This window comes from Kogia breviceps, chromosome 5 (assembly GCF_026419965.1).
Source record: "Kogia breviceps isolate mKogBre1 chromosome 5, mKogBre1 haplotype 1, whole genome shotgun sequence".
NCBI classification, from domain to species: Eukaryota; Metazoa; Chordata; class Mammalia; order Artiodactyla; family Physeteridae; genus Kogia; species Kogia breviceps.
Window position 1 is genome coordinate 17,412,862 of NC_081314.1, and position 18,333 is coordinate 17,431,194.

Genomic DNA, 18,333 nt, shown 5'->3' on the forward strand with positions numbered 1-18,333 from the left:
CTCTTTGTTGTGGTGCATGGGCTTCTTATTGCATTGGCTTCTCTTGTTGTGGAGCATGGGCTTTAGGTGCACAGGCTTCAGTAGTTGTGGCATGTGTGCTTAGTAGTTGTGGCTTGTGGGCTCTAGAGCACAGGCTCAGTAGTTGTGGCACACAGGCTTAGTTGCTCTGCAGCATGTGGGATCTTCCCAGACCAGGTATTGAATCCATATCCCCTGCATTGGCAGGCGGATTCTTAACCACTGCACCACCAGGGAAGTCCCCAATCCTTTGTATTTCTGCAGTGTCAGTTGTTATTTCTCCTTTTTCATTTCTCATTCTGTTGATTTGAGTCTTCTCCCTTTTTTCCTTGATGAGTCTGGCTAAAGGTTTATCAATTTTGTTTATCTTCTCAAAGAATCAACTTTTAGTTTTATTGATGTTTGCTACTGTGTCCTTCATTTCTTTTTCATTTATTTCTGATCTGATCTTTATGATTTCTTTCCTTCTGCTAATTTTAGGTTTATTTGTTCTTCTTTCTCTAATTGCTTTAGGTGTAAGGTTAGCTTGTTTACTAGAGATTTTTCTTGTTTCCTGAGTTAGGATTTTATTGCGATAAACTTCCATCTTAGAACTGCTTTTGCTGCATCCCATGGCTTTTGGGTCATCATGTTTTCATTGTCATTTGTTTCTAGGTATTTTTTGTTTCTTCTTTGATTTCTTCAGCGATCTCTTGGTTATTAAGTAGCGTATTGTTTAGCCTTCCTGTGTTTGTATTTTTTACATTTTTTTCCTGTAATTGATATCTAGTCTCATAGCACTGCGGTTGGAAAAGACACTTGGTACGATTTCTGTTTTCTTAAATTTACCAAGGCTTGGTTTGTGACCGAAGATATGATCTGTCCTGGAGAATGTTCCATGAGCACTTAAGAAGAAAGTGTATTCTGTTGTTTTTGCATGGAATGTCCTATAAATATCAATTAAGTCCATCTGCTCTATTGTGTCATTTAAAGCTTGTGTTTCCTTTTTAATTTTCATTTTGGATGATCTGTCCATTGGTGAACCTGGGGATGTTAAAGCCCCCTACTATTATTGTGTTACTGTCAATTTTCCCTCTTATGGCTGTCAACACTTGCCTTATGTATTGACATGCTCCTATGTTGGGTACATAAATATTTACAATTGTTATATCTTCTTGGATTGATCCCTTGATCATTATGTAGTGTCCTTCTTTGTTTCTTGTAATAGTCTTTACTTTAAAGTCTATTTTGTCTTATATGAGGATTGCTATTCCAGCTTTCTTTTGATTTCCATTTTCATGGAATATCTTTTTCCATCCCCTCACTTTCAGTCTGTATGTGTCCCTAGGACTGAAGTGGGTCTGTTTTAGACAGCATATATATGGGTTTTGTTTTTGTATCCATTCAACCAGTCTATGTCTTTTGATTGGAGCATTTAGTCCATTTACACTTAAGGTAATTATTGATATTCCTATTACCATTTTCTTAATTGTTTTGTGTTTGTTTTTGTAGGTCTTTTCCTTCTCTTGTGTTTCCTGCCTACAGAAGTTCCTTTAGCATTTGTTGTGAAGCTGGTTTGGTGATGCTGAATTCTCTTAACTTTTGCTCGTCTGTAAAGGTTTTAATTTCTCTGTCAAATCTGAATGAGATCCTTGCTGGGTAAAGTAATCTTGGTTGTAGTTTTTTCCCTTTCATCACTTTAAACATGTCCTGCCAATCCCCTCTGACTTGCAGAGTTTCTGCTGGAAGATCAGCTGTTAAACTTATGGGAATTCCCTTGTATGTTACTTGTTGCTTTTCCCTTGCTGCTTTTAATATTTTTTCTCTGTATTTACTTTTTGATAGTTTCATTAATATGTGTCTTGACATGTTTCTCCTTGAATTTATCCTGTATTGGACTCTCTGCACTTCCTGGACTTGATTGACTATTTCCTTTCCCATGTTAGGGAAGTTTTTGACTATAATCTCTTCAAATATTTTCTCACACCTTTTCTTTTTCTCTTCTTCTTCTGGGACCCCTATAATGTGAATGTTGGTGCATTTAATGTCCTAGCAGCCTCTGAGACTGTTCTCAATTCTTTTTTTTTTTTCTTTGTTCTGCTCCCTGGCAGTTATTTCCACTATTTTATCTTCCAGGTCACTTAGCCATTCTTCTGCCTCAGTTATTCTGCTATTGATTCCTTCTAGTGTATTTTTAACTTCAGTTATTGTGTTGTTCATCATTTTTTGCTTGCTCTTTAGTTCTTCTAGGTCCTTGTTAAACGTTTCTTGTATTTTCTCCATTCTATTTCTGATATTTTGTATCATCTTTACTATCATTACTTTTAATTCTTTTTCAGGTAGACTGCCTATTTAATCTTCATTTGTTTGGGTGTGGTGTGTTTTTTCCTTGCTCCTTCATCTGCTGCATATTTCTCTATCTTCTCATTTTGTTTAATTTTCTGTGTTTGGGGTCTCCTTTTCACAGGCTGAAGGTTCGCAGTTCCCATTATTTTTGTGTCTGCTCCCAGTGGGTGAAGTTTGTTCAGTGGCTTGTGCAGGCTTCCTCATGGAGGGGACTTGTGCCTGTGTTCTGGTGGGTGGAGCTGGATCTTGTCCTTCTCGTGGGCAGGGCCACATCCGGTGGTGTGTTTTGGGGTGTCTGTGAACTTAGTATGACTTTAAGCAGCCTCTCTGCTGTGTTCCTGTCTTGCTTGTTGTTTGGTATGGGGCGTCCAGCACTGGAGCTTGCTGGCCATTGGGCGGAGCTGGGTCTTAGTGTTGACACAGAGGTCTCTGGGAGATCTCTTGCCTATTGGTGTCACATGGGGCTGGGAGGCCTCTGGTGGTCCAATGTCCTGGACTTGGCTCTCCCACCTTGGAGGCTCAGGCCCGATGCCTGGCTGGAGCACCAAGACCCTGCCAGCCAGACAACTTGGAAGAAAAGCAAGGAAAAAAAAAAACACGAACAGATAAAACCACAAACCAAATGGTAAAAGCAAAACTAAACAGATAAAATCACACAAAGAAACATACACACACATTCATAAAAAGAAAACAAACAACAACAAACAAAAGAAAACAAAACAGGCAGACCAGTAGGACAAATGGTAAAAGCAAACTTAGACAAAATCACACAAAGAAACATACACATACATACTCACAAAAAGAGAAAAAAGGAAAAATATTTAAAAATTAAAATAAATAATAAAAAAATAAAAAATTTTAAAATAGAAGAGAGCAACCAAACCAATAAACAAATCCACCAGTTATAAAAAGCACTAAAAACTAAACTAAGATAAACATAAAACCAGAAACAAATCAGATGCAGAAAGCAAACCCCAAATCTACAGTTGCTCCCAAAGTCCACCACCTCAATTTTGGGAACATTCATTGTCTATTCAGGTATTCCACAGTTGCAGCATTTATCAAGTTGATTGTGGGGATTTAATCTGCTGCTCCTGAGGCAGCACAGAGAAATTTCCCTTTGTCTTCTTTGCTTACACAGCTTCTGGGGTTCAGATTTGGTTTTGGCCTCCTCTCTGTGTGTACACCACCCTCAGGAGTCTGTTCCCCACCCAGACAGGAGGGATTTCAGCAACAGCTAATTAGGGGCTCCCTTGCTCACTCAGTCCAGGGAGAGTGATTGGTATGGTAGTCATAATTGGAATGTGGGGTGAACCTGTGGTGGTAGAGGCCGGCTTGACATCGCCACAGCCTGATGTGTGCAGTGTGTTCTCTCAGGGAAGTTGTCCCTGGATCACGGGACCCTGGAGATGGTGGGCTGCTCAGGTTCCTGGTGACGGGTGGTGGTATGGGTAGTGACCCACGCTTGCACACAGGATTCTTGGTGGCAGCATCAGCAGCATTATCAGTTCATGCCCATCTCTGGAGTGCGAGAGGATAGCCACGGCTCACGCCAGTCTCTGGAGCTCGCTTAGGTGGTGCTCTGCCTTCTGTGGGTACACAGAGCAGTAATCCCCTCTCCTCGCATACCCCAGAACAATGGTCTCTTGCCTCTTAGGCAGGTCCAGACTTTTCCCCACACTCCCTCCTGGCCAGCTGTGGCACACTAGCCCATTTCAGGTTGTGTTCAGGCAGCCAACCCCAGTCCTCTCCCTGGGATCTGACCTCCAAAGCCCGAGCCTCAGCTCCCAGGCCCCACCCACCCCGGTGGGTAAGCAGGCAAGCCTCTCAGGTTGGTGAGTGCTGGTTGGCACTGATCCTCTGTGCGGCAATCTCTCTGCTTTGCCCTCTGCACCCCTATTGCTGCACTCTCCTCTGTGGTTCTGAAGTGTCCCCCCTGCCCACCCCATCCCACCCACTGAAGAGGCTTCCTAGTGTGTGGAAACTTTTCCTCCTTCACAGCTCCCTCCCAGAGGTGCAGGTCTCGTCCCTATTCTTTTCTCTCTGTTTTTTCTTTCTTCTTTTGCCCTACCCATGTATGTGGGGATTTTCTTGCCTTTTGGGAAGTCTGAGGTCTTCTGCCAGCATTCAGTAGGTGTTCTGTAGGAGCTGTTCCACATGTAGATGTATTTTTGGTATATTTGTGGGGAGGGAGGTGATCTCCATGTCTTACTCCTCTGCCATCTTGAAGGTCCCTCTCTATTTTTTTTTTTTGGACTAATATAAGTAAAGCTGTGATAAATATCTTTGTATACATTCAATTCCATTAATTTATTTAATTCTATTTTAAATTAGTTTCTAAGAATAAATTCCTCAAAGTAGAATTATTGGGTCTTAAGGGCCTTTATACATATGGTTAAATTAATTTCCAGAATGTTTACACCAGTTTACTGCCCCATCTGTGGAAGAGATTGTCTATTTACGACAAAGTTGATTTTCCAAAATGAAAATAGCTTTGTTGCACTTTCTGATTATAAAATCAACATATAATAAATAGAGAAATTCAGAAAATACAGGCAAGTAATAAAAAGGAAAATAAAAATCATTATCCAGAGATATTCACCATTATTAATACTAAGGCATACATCCAGATTTTTTCTTATTATATATTAACTTGATTTTGTTTAACTTAATGTTTCTTTCCAAGCTAATTGATCATATGGAGGTACAGTATCTTTTTAATAGGTACACAGTAATCTATTAGGAGGATATACTATAAATGGCTGTGTCAAATGTGTCCCCTGGGAAGCAGACTCTGAGATGAATTTTAATAGGCAGGATATTTATTACGGAGTGCCCTTGGTATCAAAATCTGTGGAAGGAAGGGGAAAGAAGCAGAATTGAACAGACGGAAAAGTTAAAATGGGATGCAAACCAATGAGAGCCTCAGCTGACCTCACAAGGAATTCTGGTGCAGAGCTATCCCAGATTAGACTGAGATGACCAGGACCCTGGCACTAACTAGTCATTGGATATGGGCCATCCTGGGAAGGGACATGCCTCTCCACAACATAGGCAATCCCCAAAGGAGCTAATAGAATTCCTGGATGTCAGGGTAACAAATCCTTCACTGAACATGGATCTGGGCAGCATATTACATTGCCCACTGCAGTTGAAACCAAGCAGGACCCTGCAGGGCCTTACTGGAGATGGGCCCCCATATCCCCCACCTCTTATTCATAGAAAAGCTTTAGCCTCCTAGGCCTTCCCCAAGTTCCAAAGAGCAAGTTTAATCAGAAAAGGAAGAAAATGCAGAAAGGAAGGAAAAAGTCAAGCAAGACAAAATAATAATAGTTTAGCCATAAAGCAAAGTTAAGGACGTTTAGTTCCTCCCCAAGGGCTATAGATATTATCCTGACCCATATCCTTGAGTTGTTTTGTTGATTGTGGGTATAAATTGGTACTTTTTTTTGAAGGCCAATTAAAATTAATGATACAATTTAAAATCCATATACCCATTGACCCAGCAATTCTGCTTATCTTCCAGATGGAAGAAGTTAACTGTATAGTGACTGCTAGTACATAGACCCTAGAGCAGTCAGAACCAAACCAGAAGGTTGATGATTGAGATTCCCAAAATACCACCCAGTCACCTCACCAGCAACAATCAGAAGAATGTCCCCTGGCTTATCAGGCACCATGGGACTCTCTCCCTCACCTTGCCTTTAAAAAACTTTCCCCCCAAACCACCAGAGAGTTCAAGTCTTTTGAGCATGAGCTACCCATTCTCCTTGCATGGTCCCATGTTGGACATCTTGCAATAAATGCTATACTTTCCCTCACTACAACTCAGTGTCAGTAGATTGGCTTTGCTGTGCATTGGGCAACTGAACCCGAGTTTGGTTAGGTAACACAGTCTACCCGTTGTTCTATTCAGATATACTTATTTATTTATGTTCTTGGAGCAGAAACACCATAATTAGGATGGGCCTCTTTTTCTGTGGGAAATACTAAAAACGAAGGTTAATGGCACAAACTAAAACCCCTAACTGAAGCCAGTTAGTCTCTGGCTTCAACTGATACTCATTGTCTCCTTTTTTCTCCATCCATCCTGGGTTCCCCTTACCCTAAACTATCATACCTGCTGGGCTGGTGGCATGACCTAGACCCTCAACCTTGAATGTTATGAACCCTGTCACTATGTCCTTCTTGCTCTGAGATTGCTACACTAGTCCACTTACGGTCAAAATTGGGCAAGAGTTCACCAAGAGAAGTGCAATTGGATCACCTGAATGCCAAATATGTTCCTCTCTACCTCCATAAGTAATCCTCTGATACCAGAATGGTGACTCTTCTTTTTACCCAATGATCCCTGGAGTCAAAGAACACAAAGAAGTTGGGTTAGCAGCCATAGCTTGTAGCTCACTGGGAGTCTTGCTGTGTTCCCTGTTGAAACTATGTTGCCTTTGGAGACCTATATCTCCAATTCTGCAGAAATGGGAGACAGTTTTCCATGGATCTCTTGTGTTTCTGCTCATCTTACATGCAGGCACCAACAGCTTTTGTTCTGAACTATTTTTTCAAGGATGTTTGTATAGGAACAACCTTATAAGATAGAGATAGTATCTCTCTTCAGAACAAAAGACAACTCTTTTTTTAAAAAAATTGAAATATAGCAGGGACTTCCATAGCAGTCCAGTGGTTAAGACTCCACACTTCCACTGCAGAGGGTGCAGGTTCGATTCCTAGTCAGGGAACTAAGATCCTGCATACTGCACAGCACAGTGGAAAAAATAATTAAAAATAAAATTAAGTAAAAAATCGAAATATAGTTGATTTACAATATTGTTTCTAGTGTACAGCAAACTGATTCAGTTACATATATTTTATTTCAGATTATTTTCCATTATAGGCTATTACAAGATATTGAATATAGTTCCCTGTGCTATACAGTAGATCCTTGTTGTTTATCACTTTTACATCTAGTAGTGTGTGTCTGTTAATCCCAAACTCCTAATTTATCCCTCCCCCACTCTCCCCCTTGGTAACCATAAGTTTATTTTCTATATTTGTGAGTCTGGTTTTATTTTGTAAATAAGTTCATTGGTGTCATTTTTCTGATTCCACTTATAAGTGATATCTTATGATTTTGCAAAAGACAGCTTTGTTTGGTGTTTGATATAATAAAGATAATACCTCCGTCTGGGGAAAAGTTTGGGCAGGTTGTTTGATAAAAGTTTCTCTAAACTCAGAGTATCTCAGCCATGAAGCAAACCCACTGCATGTACAGCTCTATCTAGACCACCCCACATCTTCCTCATGGTTCTTGGGGAACAAGGGAAACTAGTGCAAATGTAAGCTTCCTGCTGCTTGCTGTGCTGTGAACAATAAAATCTACTGACTGACCCAGGAGTCTCATGTCTTCTGCCAGCATCCACAATAGTGGCAGGTTAACTTGTCAGCTTGCAAGCTGGGTAAAATCCCAGACCCTTCACAGTTCTTGACAACTATGTTATTACTAAGGGTGGGAAAATTAACAGCCCTGGGGCAGAAATGTTATCCATTACATGTATATGAGAACTGTTTCTGATTCTCTTTTCTGAGATAGATGGAAAAGAACATACTTGTCAGTTTAATGGTCGCATACCATGTACCTGCATCTATGTTATTCTGCTTCAGCAAAGAATTGTATCTTGTATTTTTCTCCAGAATCAGTCTGGTTTTTGTAGGGACCAGACTGGTGAATAAAATGGAGGTATGGGGAATTCCTTGGCAGTCCAGTGGTTAGGACTCCATGCTGCCACCGTCGAGGCCCTGGTTTGATCCCTGGTCAGGGAATGGCAAGCCTTGTGGAGTGATCTAAATAAATAAGTAAATAAATAAAATTCATCTTAAAAAATAGAGGTATGATGGGGATCACCAACTTTGCATCCTGTAGATCTTTAGAAGTGGCAATAATTTCCATCATTCTCCCCAGCAATACTTTTTAAAATTTATGTCTACTAAGGGAGGGGGAAGTTTCAGAGGCTTCCAGTTGGCTTTCTCCATTATGATAGTTGTTACTTCATAGAGCAAGGACCCAATGTGGGAGTTGTGCCAACTGTGAAGTATATCTATTCTGCTTGTATATGTGACGACTGAAGAAATGATTAACATGTGAATCTATAGGCCATTTGGGCTCACTGTGACCTGGACCTTGGATAGGACTTCATTTTACCTGGTCCCCATGTGCACCTACTCTGAAAACGAGACCATGATGATTCTCTGGATCTCCAAGTATCAATGTCAATTCAGACTCTATGATCAACAGTCCTTGAAGTGTTTATGTATTCTCATTTTCCCAGTGCACAGTTATCTGAGTAAATGGCCTTAGGTCCAAGGGCTCTGGAACAACCTTTTTTTTTTTTTTTTTTGCGGTACGCGGGCTTCACTGTTGTGGCCTCTCCCGTTGCGGAGCACAGGCTCCGGACGCGCAGGCTCAGTGGCCATGGCTCACAGGCCCAGCCTCTCTGCGGCATGTGGGATCTTCCCGGACCGGGGCACGAACCTGTGTCCCCTGCATCGGCAGGCGGACTCTCAACCACTGCGCCACTAGGGAAGCCCTGGAACAACCTTTGGTGAAAAACTGAGGAAATCGTTACTGAGTACATTTACAATGGTGTTACAGGTTTCCTTCCTCCTGGGGACCTGATCTCCTCTTAAATTAATGAGCTCCAGGTCTAAACACAGATTCATGTTTGGAAACTTGGCAAGGAATCATGATTTTAACTGGGGCGATTACCTCAGTCTCCTGACTATGCAATTTTGAATTCAACTGATGATACAAACTGAGTGGTACCCTTACTGACTGTCCATTTATTTTTCCGCTAGGGACATCATATTCTATTAATTGTCTGCATAATTCTGTGTAGGTCACTTCCCACTGGCTGCTCCTCTGAATTTATATTACAATAATTGTCCAACTTGGCTTCTGACTATTAAACAACACAACCTGACCTCTATCATTTGGGGGTCCTATTATCCCTGTTGCTATCAATACACCTAGTTCCTTAATGGCTTCCTTTACCATCAGCTCTGGCTTATAGAAAGTCACCATGGAGCCTCTTAATGAGACTGGTGCCCCTCACAACAGTACATTTCTTATGTCCTTACATATAGTGTAGTCTCCTGGCCTTCAGTAATTTGATCATCTGGTGGGTTTTCTTTACATAGTGTGTGGTCTGTAGCATGACCAATTGTCTGATTCTTTGAATTCTTTCTTCCACTGTCTGTCATGGCAATTATGGCATTTTAACCCAACTTCCTATGAGCCATCACTTTTTCCATGCTTCTAGAAATCATCCTAGTAGCAAATTCACACTGCCTCCTGGGTTATTTATTTATTTATTTTGGTGGTACGCGGGCCTCTCACTGTTGTGGCCTCTCCCTTTGAGGAGCACAGGCTCCAGACGCGCAGGCTCAGCGACCATGGCTCACGGGCCCAGCCACTCCGCAGCATGTGGGATCTTCCTGGACCGGGGCACGAACCCGTGTCCCCTGCATCCACAGGAGGATTCTCAACCACTGCGCCACCAGGGAAGCCCTGCCTCCTGGGTTTTTTACAATATGTTTCTTATTCTTCAATTTGTTAATATGGTGCATCACACTGATTGATTTGCATATATTTAAGAGTCCTTGCATGCCTGGGATAAATCCCACTTGATCATGGTGTATGATCCTTTTAATGTGTTGTTGGATTCTGTTTGCTAGTATTTTGTTGAGGATTTTTGCATCTATATTCATCAGTGATATCAGTCTGTAATTTTCTTTTTTTGTAGTATCTTTGTCTGGTTTTGGCATCAGGGAGATGGTGGCCTTGTAGAATGAGTTTGGGAGTATTCCTTCCTCTGCAATTTTTTGGAAGAGTTTGAGAAGTATGGGTGTTAGCTCTTCTCTAAATGGTAGAATTCACCTGTGAAGCTATCTGGTCCTGGACTTTTGTCTGTTGGAAGATTTTTAATCACAGTTTCAATTTCATTACTTGTGATTTGTTTGTTCATATTTTCTATTTCTTCCTGGTTCAGTCTTGGAAGGTTATACCTTTCTAAGAATTTGTCCATTTCCTCCAGGTTGTCCATTTTATTGGCATAGAGTTGCTTATAGTAGTCTCTTATGATGTTTTGAATTTCTGTGGTGTCCATTGTAACTTCTCCTTTTTCATTTCTAATTTTATTGATTTGAGCCCTCTCCCTGTTTTTCTTGAAGAGTCTGGCTAAAGGTTTATCAATTTTACTTATCTTCTCAAAGAACGAGCTTTCAGTTTTATTGATCTTTGTTACTGTTTTCTTTGTATCTATTTCAAATTTTTCTGCTCTGATCTTTATGATTTGTTTCCTTTTACTAACTTTGGGTTTTGTTTGTTCTTCTTTCTCTAGTTCCTTTAGGTGTAAGTTTAGATTGTTTATTTGAGATTTTCTTGGTTACTTGAGGTAGGATTGTATTGCTATAAACGTCCCTCTTAGAACTGCTTTTGCTGCATCCCATAGGTTTTGGATCGTCATATTTTCATTGTAATTTGTCTCTAGGTATTTTTTTATTTCCTCTTTGATTTCTTTAGTTATTTCTTGGTTATGTAGTCATGTATTGTTTAGCCTCCATGTGTTTGTGTTTTTTACGTGTTTTTCCCTGTAATTGACTCCTAATATCATAGCTTTGTGGTTGGAAAAAATGCTTGATATGATGAATTTTCTTAAATTTACTGAGGCTTGATTTGTGACCCAAGATGTGATCTACCCTGGAGAATGTTCTGTGTGCCCTTGAGAAGAAAGTGTAATCTGCTGTTTTCAGATGGAATGTCCTATAAATAGCAATTAAATCTATCTGGTCTATTGTGCCATGTAAAGCTTGTGTTTCCCTATTAATTTTCTGTCTGGATGATCTATATGTCCATTGGTTTAAGTGAGGTGTTAAAGTCCCCCACTATTATTGTGTTACTGTTGATTTCTTCTTTATAGCTGTTAGCAGTTTCCTTATGTATTGAGGTGCTTGGGTGCATATATACTTATAATTGTTATATCTTCTTCTTGGATTGATCCCTTGATCATTATATAGTGTCCTTCCTTGTCTCTTGTAACATTCTTTATTTTAAAATCTATTTTATGTGATATGAGTATTGCTGCTCCAGCTTACTTTTTATTTCCATTTGTATGGAATATCTTCTTCCATCCCCTCACTTTCAGTCTGTATGTGTCTCTAGGTCTGAAGTGGGTCTCTTGTAGACAGCATATATATGGGTCTTGTTTTTGTATCCATTCAGCAAGCCTGTGTCTTTTGGTTGGAGCATTTAATCCATTCACATTTAAGGTAATTATCGATATGTATGTTTCTATGACCATTTTCTTAATTGTTTTGGGTTTGTTTTTGTAGGTCCTTTTCTTCTCTTGTGTTTCCCACTTAGAGAAGTTCCTTTAGCATTTGTTGTAGAGCTGGTTTGGTGGTGCTGAATTCTCTTAGCTTTGGCTTGTCTGTAAAACTTTTGATTCCTCTGCCAAATCTGAATGAGATCCTTGCCGGGTAGAGTAATCTTTGTTGTAGGTTCTTCCTTTTCATCACTTTAAATATATCATGCCACTCCCTTCTGGCTTGTAGAGTTTTTGCTGAGAAATCAGCTGTTAACCTTATGGGAGTTGCTTTTATGTTATTTGTCATTTTTCCCTTGTTGCTTTTAATAATTTGTCTTTAATTTTTGTCAATTTGATTACTATGTGTCTTAGTGTGTTTCTCCTTGGGTTTATCCTGCCTGGGACTCTCTGTGCTTCCTGGTCTTGGGTGGCTATTTCCTTCTCCATGTTAGGGAAATTTTTGACTATAATCTCTTCAAATATTTTCTCAGGTCATTCTCTCTCATCTCCTTCTGGGACCACTATGATGCGAATGTTGGTGAGTTTAATGTTGCCCCAGAGGTCTTTTAGGTTGTCTTCATTTCTTTTCATTCTTTTTTCTTTATTCTATTCCATGGCAGTGAATTCCACCATTCTGTCTTCCAGGTCACTTATCCGTTCTTCTGCCTCAGTCATTCTGCTACTGATTCCTTCTAGTGTATTTTTCATTTCAGTTATTGTATTGTTCACCTCTGTTTGTTTGTTCTTTAATTCTTCTAGGTCTTTGTTAAACATTTCTTGCATCTTCTTGATCTTTGCCTCCATTCTTTTTCCGAGGTCCTGGATTATCTTCACTCTCATTATTCTGAATTCCTTTTCTGGAAGGTTACCTATCTCCCTTCATTTAGTTGTTTTTCTGGGGTTTTATCTTGTTCCTCCAGCTGGTACATAGTCCTCTGCCTTTTCATTTTGTCTATCTTTCTGTGAATATGGTTTTCATTCCAGAAGCTGCAGGATTGTAGTTCTTCTTGCTCTGCTGTCTGCCCTTTTGTGGATGAGACTATCTAAGAGGCTAGTGCAAGCTTTCTGATGGGAGGGACTCTTGGGGTTTTTGTTAATGATGTTAAATCCTTAGTACTAGGAGAGTGCTCCCAAATCTAATTTCTCCCTTATGCAACTTTATATTCCCTTCCTGTTCATCAAGCACCCTCAAAATTCAATCTTACATATAGTCTCTCAATTTATGCTGACTGGGTATTAAATCTCCTTTCAGGTATAGTCCCTTTCTTATATTATTATATCCAGCACATTGAGGCCTATGGGACAGGAGGCAACCTGAAAACAAATCTTGAGAGGGAGAGCTCTTGTTGTCTTGATGTGAAGAGGTCTTTTCACCATCTCTGAACAATGGAGGGAAGTGATACATCTTAGTAGAGGAGGACAGGCTTCTTCTGGGAATATCCTCATATACTGTGTCAAGCCCCATTCTTTTCCAACCAGAGCCCTGATCTTGGTTTAGTATATCTGTCTTGGCTAAAAGTTTAATCTTTGGAGCTTAGCCACCCTGAGTTTATTCTGGTCTCCCACTGCAGGAGATGAGAGCCACTTTATACACTACCAAAGAGACCCTGTAGTCTTCATTTTAGCTTTCAATTGGTGGTTAATCACTCAGCTTTTCATTATCTTTTTACATTGCATTAATCTGGCTAAGGAATAGTCACCTGTTTTAGTCAGCTTTGACTGCCATAACAATATACCATAGATTGGGTGACTTAAACACCAGAAATCTATTTTTCAGATTTCTGGGAAGAGATCAAGGTGCCAGCCAATTCAGTTCCCAATAAAAACTCCCTTCCTGGTGTGCAGACAGCAGCCTTCTGGCTATATCTTCACAGGACCTTTCCTTCCCTGTGAGTGGTGGGGAGAGAGAAGAAGAGGAGGGGGAGAGGAGAGTAAAAGGAAGGAGAGAGGGAGGGGGAGAGAGAGAGAGAGAGAGAGAGAGAGAGAGAGAGAGAGAGAGGTGTTTTCCTCTTCTTATAGGACCACCAATCCTATCAAATCAGGATCCTACTCATAAGACTTCATTTAACCTTAATTACCTCCTAAAAGCCCTATCTTTTTTTTTTTTTTTTTTTTTTTTGCGGTACACGGGCCTCTCACTGCCATGGCCTCTCCCGTTGTGGAGCACAGGCTCTGGACACACAGGCTCAGCGGCCATGGTTCATGGGCCCAGCCACTCTGCAATATGTGGGATCTTCCCGGACTGGGACATGAACCCGTGTCCGCTGCATCGGCAGGCAGACTCTCAACCACTGCGCCACCAGGGAAGCCCAAGCCCCATCTTTACATGCAATCTTATAGGGGGTTAGGACTTCAACATATGAAGTTGAGGGGAGGGGGACACAATTCAGTCTACAGGACCAGTTAATTTCATTGTCCTTATAGTTACTATTTTCCCCATATGTCTCAAGTACCTGATACATCATATCAGTTAATACATAACCTTCCACTAATGTACCAACCTGCTTCACCATCCATGCAAGTTTTAACAATTGGACTGTAATCGTGTGATGGGGTCCTTATTGTCAGGTGGGCAGCTAATGATCAAACTCCAAGACCTCATCTTAGGGCCTACTTTCTCAGATCTCACTCCTGACACTAACCATCACAGGTTGGTTCCTGGGAAGCAGACTATGAGATAGAGTTTAACAGGCAGGATATTTATTAAGGAGTGCCCTGGGAACTAACACTTGTGAACCAGAGAAGAAGGAAGCAGGATTGGGCAGAGGGAGAACTGAGCTGTATGCAGGTCACATAGTGAGGTCAGGAGATTAGAATTGACCTTCAGTGTTGACCCAAGTTGGCTAAGATGGTCAGGCTCTTATACCTCAACTTTGTTCAGTAATTGAATGTGGGTCACCCTGGGAAGGGGCCTAACCTCGAGCGATGTAGCTTTCTGCAAATGTAGCAATCCTGAAGGTTCCAAAGACTCTGCCAACAGCACCCAGTACCTGGGACAAGTCCTTATAGTAGGGGGATCTGGGCAGTGCATCAAAATGCCCACCACAGGGGTGAAGCATTTAAATTTCTCACTCCTTTTGTTTTCATAGAGGGAAGAAATTTTCTACTCTCCAGGAGGAAAAAGAATGAGAAGAATTCAGCATCTTTCTCTTCCCAGAGAAGTAGGAATGACTTCTCTGATAGATGAGATTAGAAAGAATCAAGCTTAAAAGACTAAACCTTTTCTGGGCTTCCTCTGTTTCTGATTCTGTCTAACTACCTTTCGGTTTCTCTTTATCCCTGGCTTGTCAGTAGGATTCAGCAAATTCTCTGCTCCTCAATGTTATAAGCTTATGGGGAAGGCCTGAATCTCACGGGAAAGCCTGAGGTTATCCAGTTTTGCTTATGACTGGGTGATGAATGTATTCCGTTGCATGAGGGGACCATTAGCAAGCCCATTAGCCAACCCAAAGGTCTTTCTCTAATTAGCTTTATCCAAGCTAATTTTTATAAATTGTATTTATTATGAAAATTTCAAACATGAACAAAAAAGAGAGAATAATACAATGAATAATCATATATTCAGTATCCAATTGAATAAATAGCAGGATTTTTATTCAAGTCAATATTTTGATTCCCTTCTGTCTTGATTCCTGAATTTTATTTTTCATTTGTTTCCATACTTAAAAAAAAAAATTAAGAAACTTCACATACAATCTGGATTTGTGACTGCCCTTTGGGAAAAGAAAAAGAAAAAAGAAAGGAAACTCTGGCAACACTGGACAGCCTGGCAACAACCAGCTGATTTTGAGAAGCTACCTGCTTTAAACTGTTCAAGCCCTCCCGTTTGTCATAATCTCCACCCATCCCAACATGGATACCAAGTGTCAGTTTGCCACTCACCATAAAGCTTAAACTGTTGCTTTTATTATGTCAAAATTTCCCCCCCTCTCTACTTATTTATATTATCTGTCCGGCTCCTGTAGGCATTTGAATTTTTGGTCCTTGCTCTACAGATGGCCTTTTTAGTCTACCTACAAAATATCAAATCCAGTAAAACATAATCACAGTGTTTGAGTGTTCATAACACCTTTACTATAAGAAGAAAAAATTATGTACAAAATGTTCATCAGCATGTAAATGGACATATTGTAGTCTAATCATATGGTGGAATACTACAGCAGCACTAAAAAGGAATGAGTGATTGCTATACACAACCATATGGATGAATCTCAAAATAATTGTACTAAGTAAAGAAATAAAACAAAAAAGAAAGTATCATATATAATGTATTATTCCATTTATATAAAATTCTAGAAAATGCAGCTAACCTTTAGTGACATAAAGCAGATCAGTGGTTGCCTGAATGGATGAATAAAGGCAGGGAGGGATGGATTACAAAGGGTTATGAGGTGGCCTTCCCTGGTGGCGCAGTGGTTACGAATCTGCCTGCCAATGCAGGGGACACAGGTTCGAGCCCTGGTCTGGGAAGATCCCACATGCTGCGGAGCAACTAAGCCCGTGCGCCACAACTACTGAGCCTGCGTGCCACAACTACTGAAGCCTGTGCGCCTAGAACTCGTGCTCCACAATAAGAGAAGCCACTGCAATGAGAAGTCTGCGCACCGCAATGAAGAGTAGCCCCCGCTCACCACAACTAGAGAAAGCCCGTGCGCAGCAACGAAGACCCAACACAGTCAAAAATAAAATAAAATAATAAAATAAATTTTTTGAAAAAAGGGCTATGAGGCAACTTTTGGAGTTGATGGATATATTTATTATCTTGATTATGGTGATGGCTCCATAGGTTTATATAGGTTACAGACCATTAAATCATACACTTTAAATATGTGTAGTTTATTATATGTCTATCACACCTCAATACAACTGTAGTAAAATAAAACTAAACCCTCAAAACAAAACAAACAAACAAAACACCAAGTATCTGCCATATATACTAGTAAGTGCTCAATGCATGTCTCCCTAAATACCATTGACAGAAGATGCTTATATTCACTAATTGTTTACATGGGTTCACAAAAAAATTGCAGTTCTGGTCCTGGTAACTTGTTATTAAATTTTGATCCATAGAAGTGTCACAACACTAAGATTAAAGAGAAAGTCCAAAGGCTTCTGGAAATGGATAACAGTGGCTGCTTCTTGAGAGGAGAACTAAGAAGGTAGGGGAAAACGATAGGTAAGTAATTTTTTAAACTGGTCACATGCATGAAATATTTATATTTAAAAAGTTCTTTTTCTCAGTAATAACAAGGGTTCTTATAAGGGGCAAGTCAGAGAGGAGAGAGGATGTGACCACAGAAGCAGAAGCTGGAGTGATCTGAGGAAGCAGCCATGAGCCAAGGAATGCGAGCAGCCTCTAGAAGCTGAAAAAGGCAAGGAAGTGGATTCTCACATAGAGCCTCCAAAAGAACTCAGTCCTGTGGACACTATTTAGAGCTTCTGACCTCCAGAACTGTAAGATAATAAACTTGTGTTGCTGTAAAGCCACTAAGTTTGTGGCAGTGTGTTACAACAGCAATAGGAAACTAATATTAGACCCCAGTTCATCTCACAGTCCAGATATCACTTATGTAAGTCTGATTAAATTAGTATGAAACATGCAAAAAAGAAAGTTCTTTTTAAGAAATAATGATTTTCTTTAGGGCTTCCTTGGTGGTGCAGTGGTTAAGAATCCGCCTGCCAGTGCAGGGGACATGGGTTCGAGCCCTGGTCTGGGAAGATCCCACATGCTGCACAGCAGCTAAGCCTGAGTGCCACAACTACCAGAGCCCACACGCCTAGAGACCGTGTTCTGCAACGGCAATTTGAAACTCTACGAGAAACAAAGCCAAACAAAGCAGCTTACTGCCCAAGTGTGAAGCACAAATATTTGGGCAGGGGATAATAAGGGAAGATAATCCATTTGATCCTGATACTCTGCACATTTTCCTTTGAGTTGCTTTCTAGTAGATGTGACAGATGTCTTGAAGAGAAGAAAATGTAATGCTGTCACTCTCCATAGCCTGGAAGTTGGCTGTTAATTTTGAGTCAACTAATAGACAAAACACAAAAGATATTGACTGTGTTTAAGGAATGTGAGTAGAAGGTGGGAAGGAAGAATGGTGGTATTAATATTAGAGAGTTGAAATACTATCTACGGTTGAAATATTGTCTAGTTTCACAGTGTTCTACTAAAAGTTACAAAGATAACCAACAAAAGAGCTAAAATTAATGTAACTCTTAAATATCGGAAGACTGGATGTTAACATAATCCTATCTTTTGTACGAGGGAGTTGTTAGATATTGTCTAAAGCTGATATAAGCATATTTAGAAATACTGAAGTAATCACAAAACAAAAACGTGCAAAAGAGGTTGTCCCTGGGGACTGGTCCTAGAGGTAGAGAGGATTAGCATGAGATTTGTTGCTATTCATCATGAATTCTTTTGTGCTGATTTATTACAATTTAATTTGTTTCCTTTTATTTGTTGCCATATGTGCATTTCTTTGACTGAAAAAAGAAATTAGAGGCTGGTTGCTCTGTTTATATGGAAACAATATTTCAGACATCTACCTTTATCAAGGTTGACTCCCTAAAATATGTCAGGCATTATTCCAGATCTTTAAATATGAAATTCCAAGGACACCAAGAC

The 18,333-nt window shown here is 40.3% G+C and overlaps 1 long non-coding RNA gene across 1 annotated transcript in view; it reads left to right on the top strand.

Annotated features, from left to right (window-relative positions):
* LOC136794226 (uncharacterized) overlaps positions 1-17,233 on the top strand; it is a 49,361-nt gene extending 32,128 nt beyond the window's left edge. The window contains exons 2-3 of the long non-coding RNA XR_010840627.1: positions 16,773-16,861; positions 16,966-17,233. This is a non-coding gene — a long non-coding RNA (uncharacterized lncRNA). The remainder of the gene's footprint in view (positions 1-16,772; positions 16,862-16,965) is intronic.
* Positions 17,234-18,333: the final 1,100 nt, after the last annotated feature.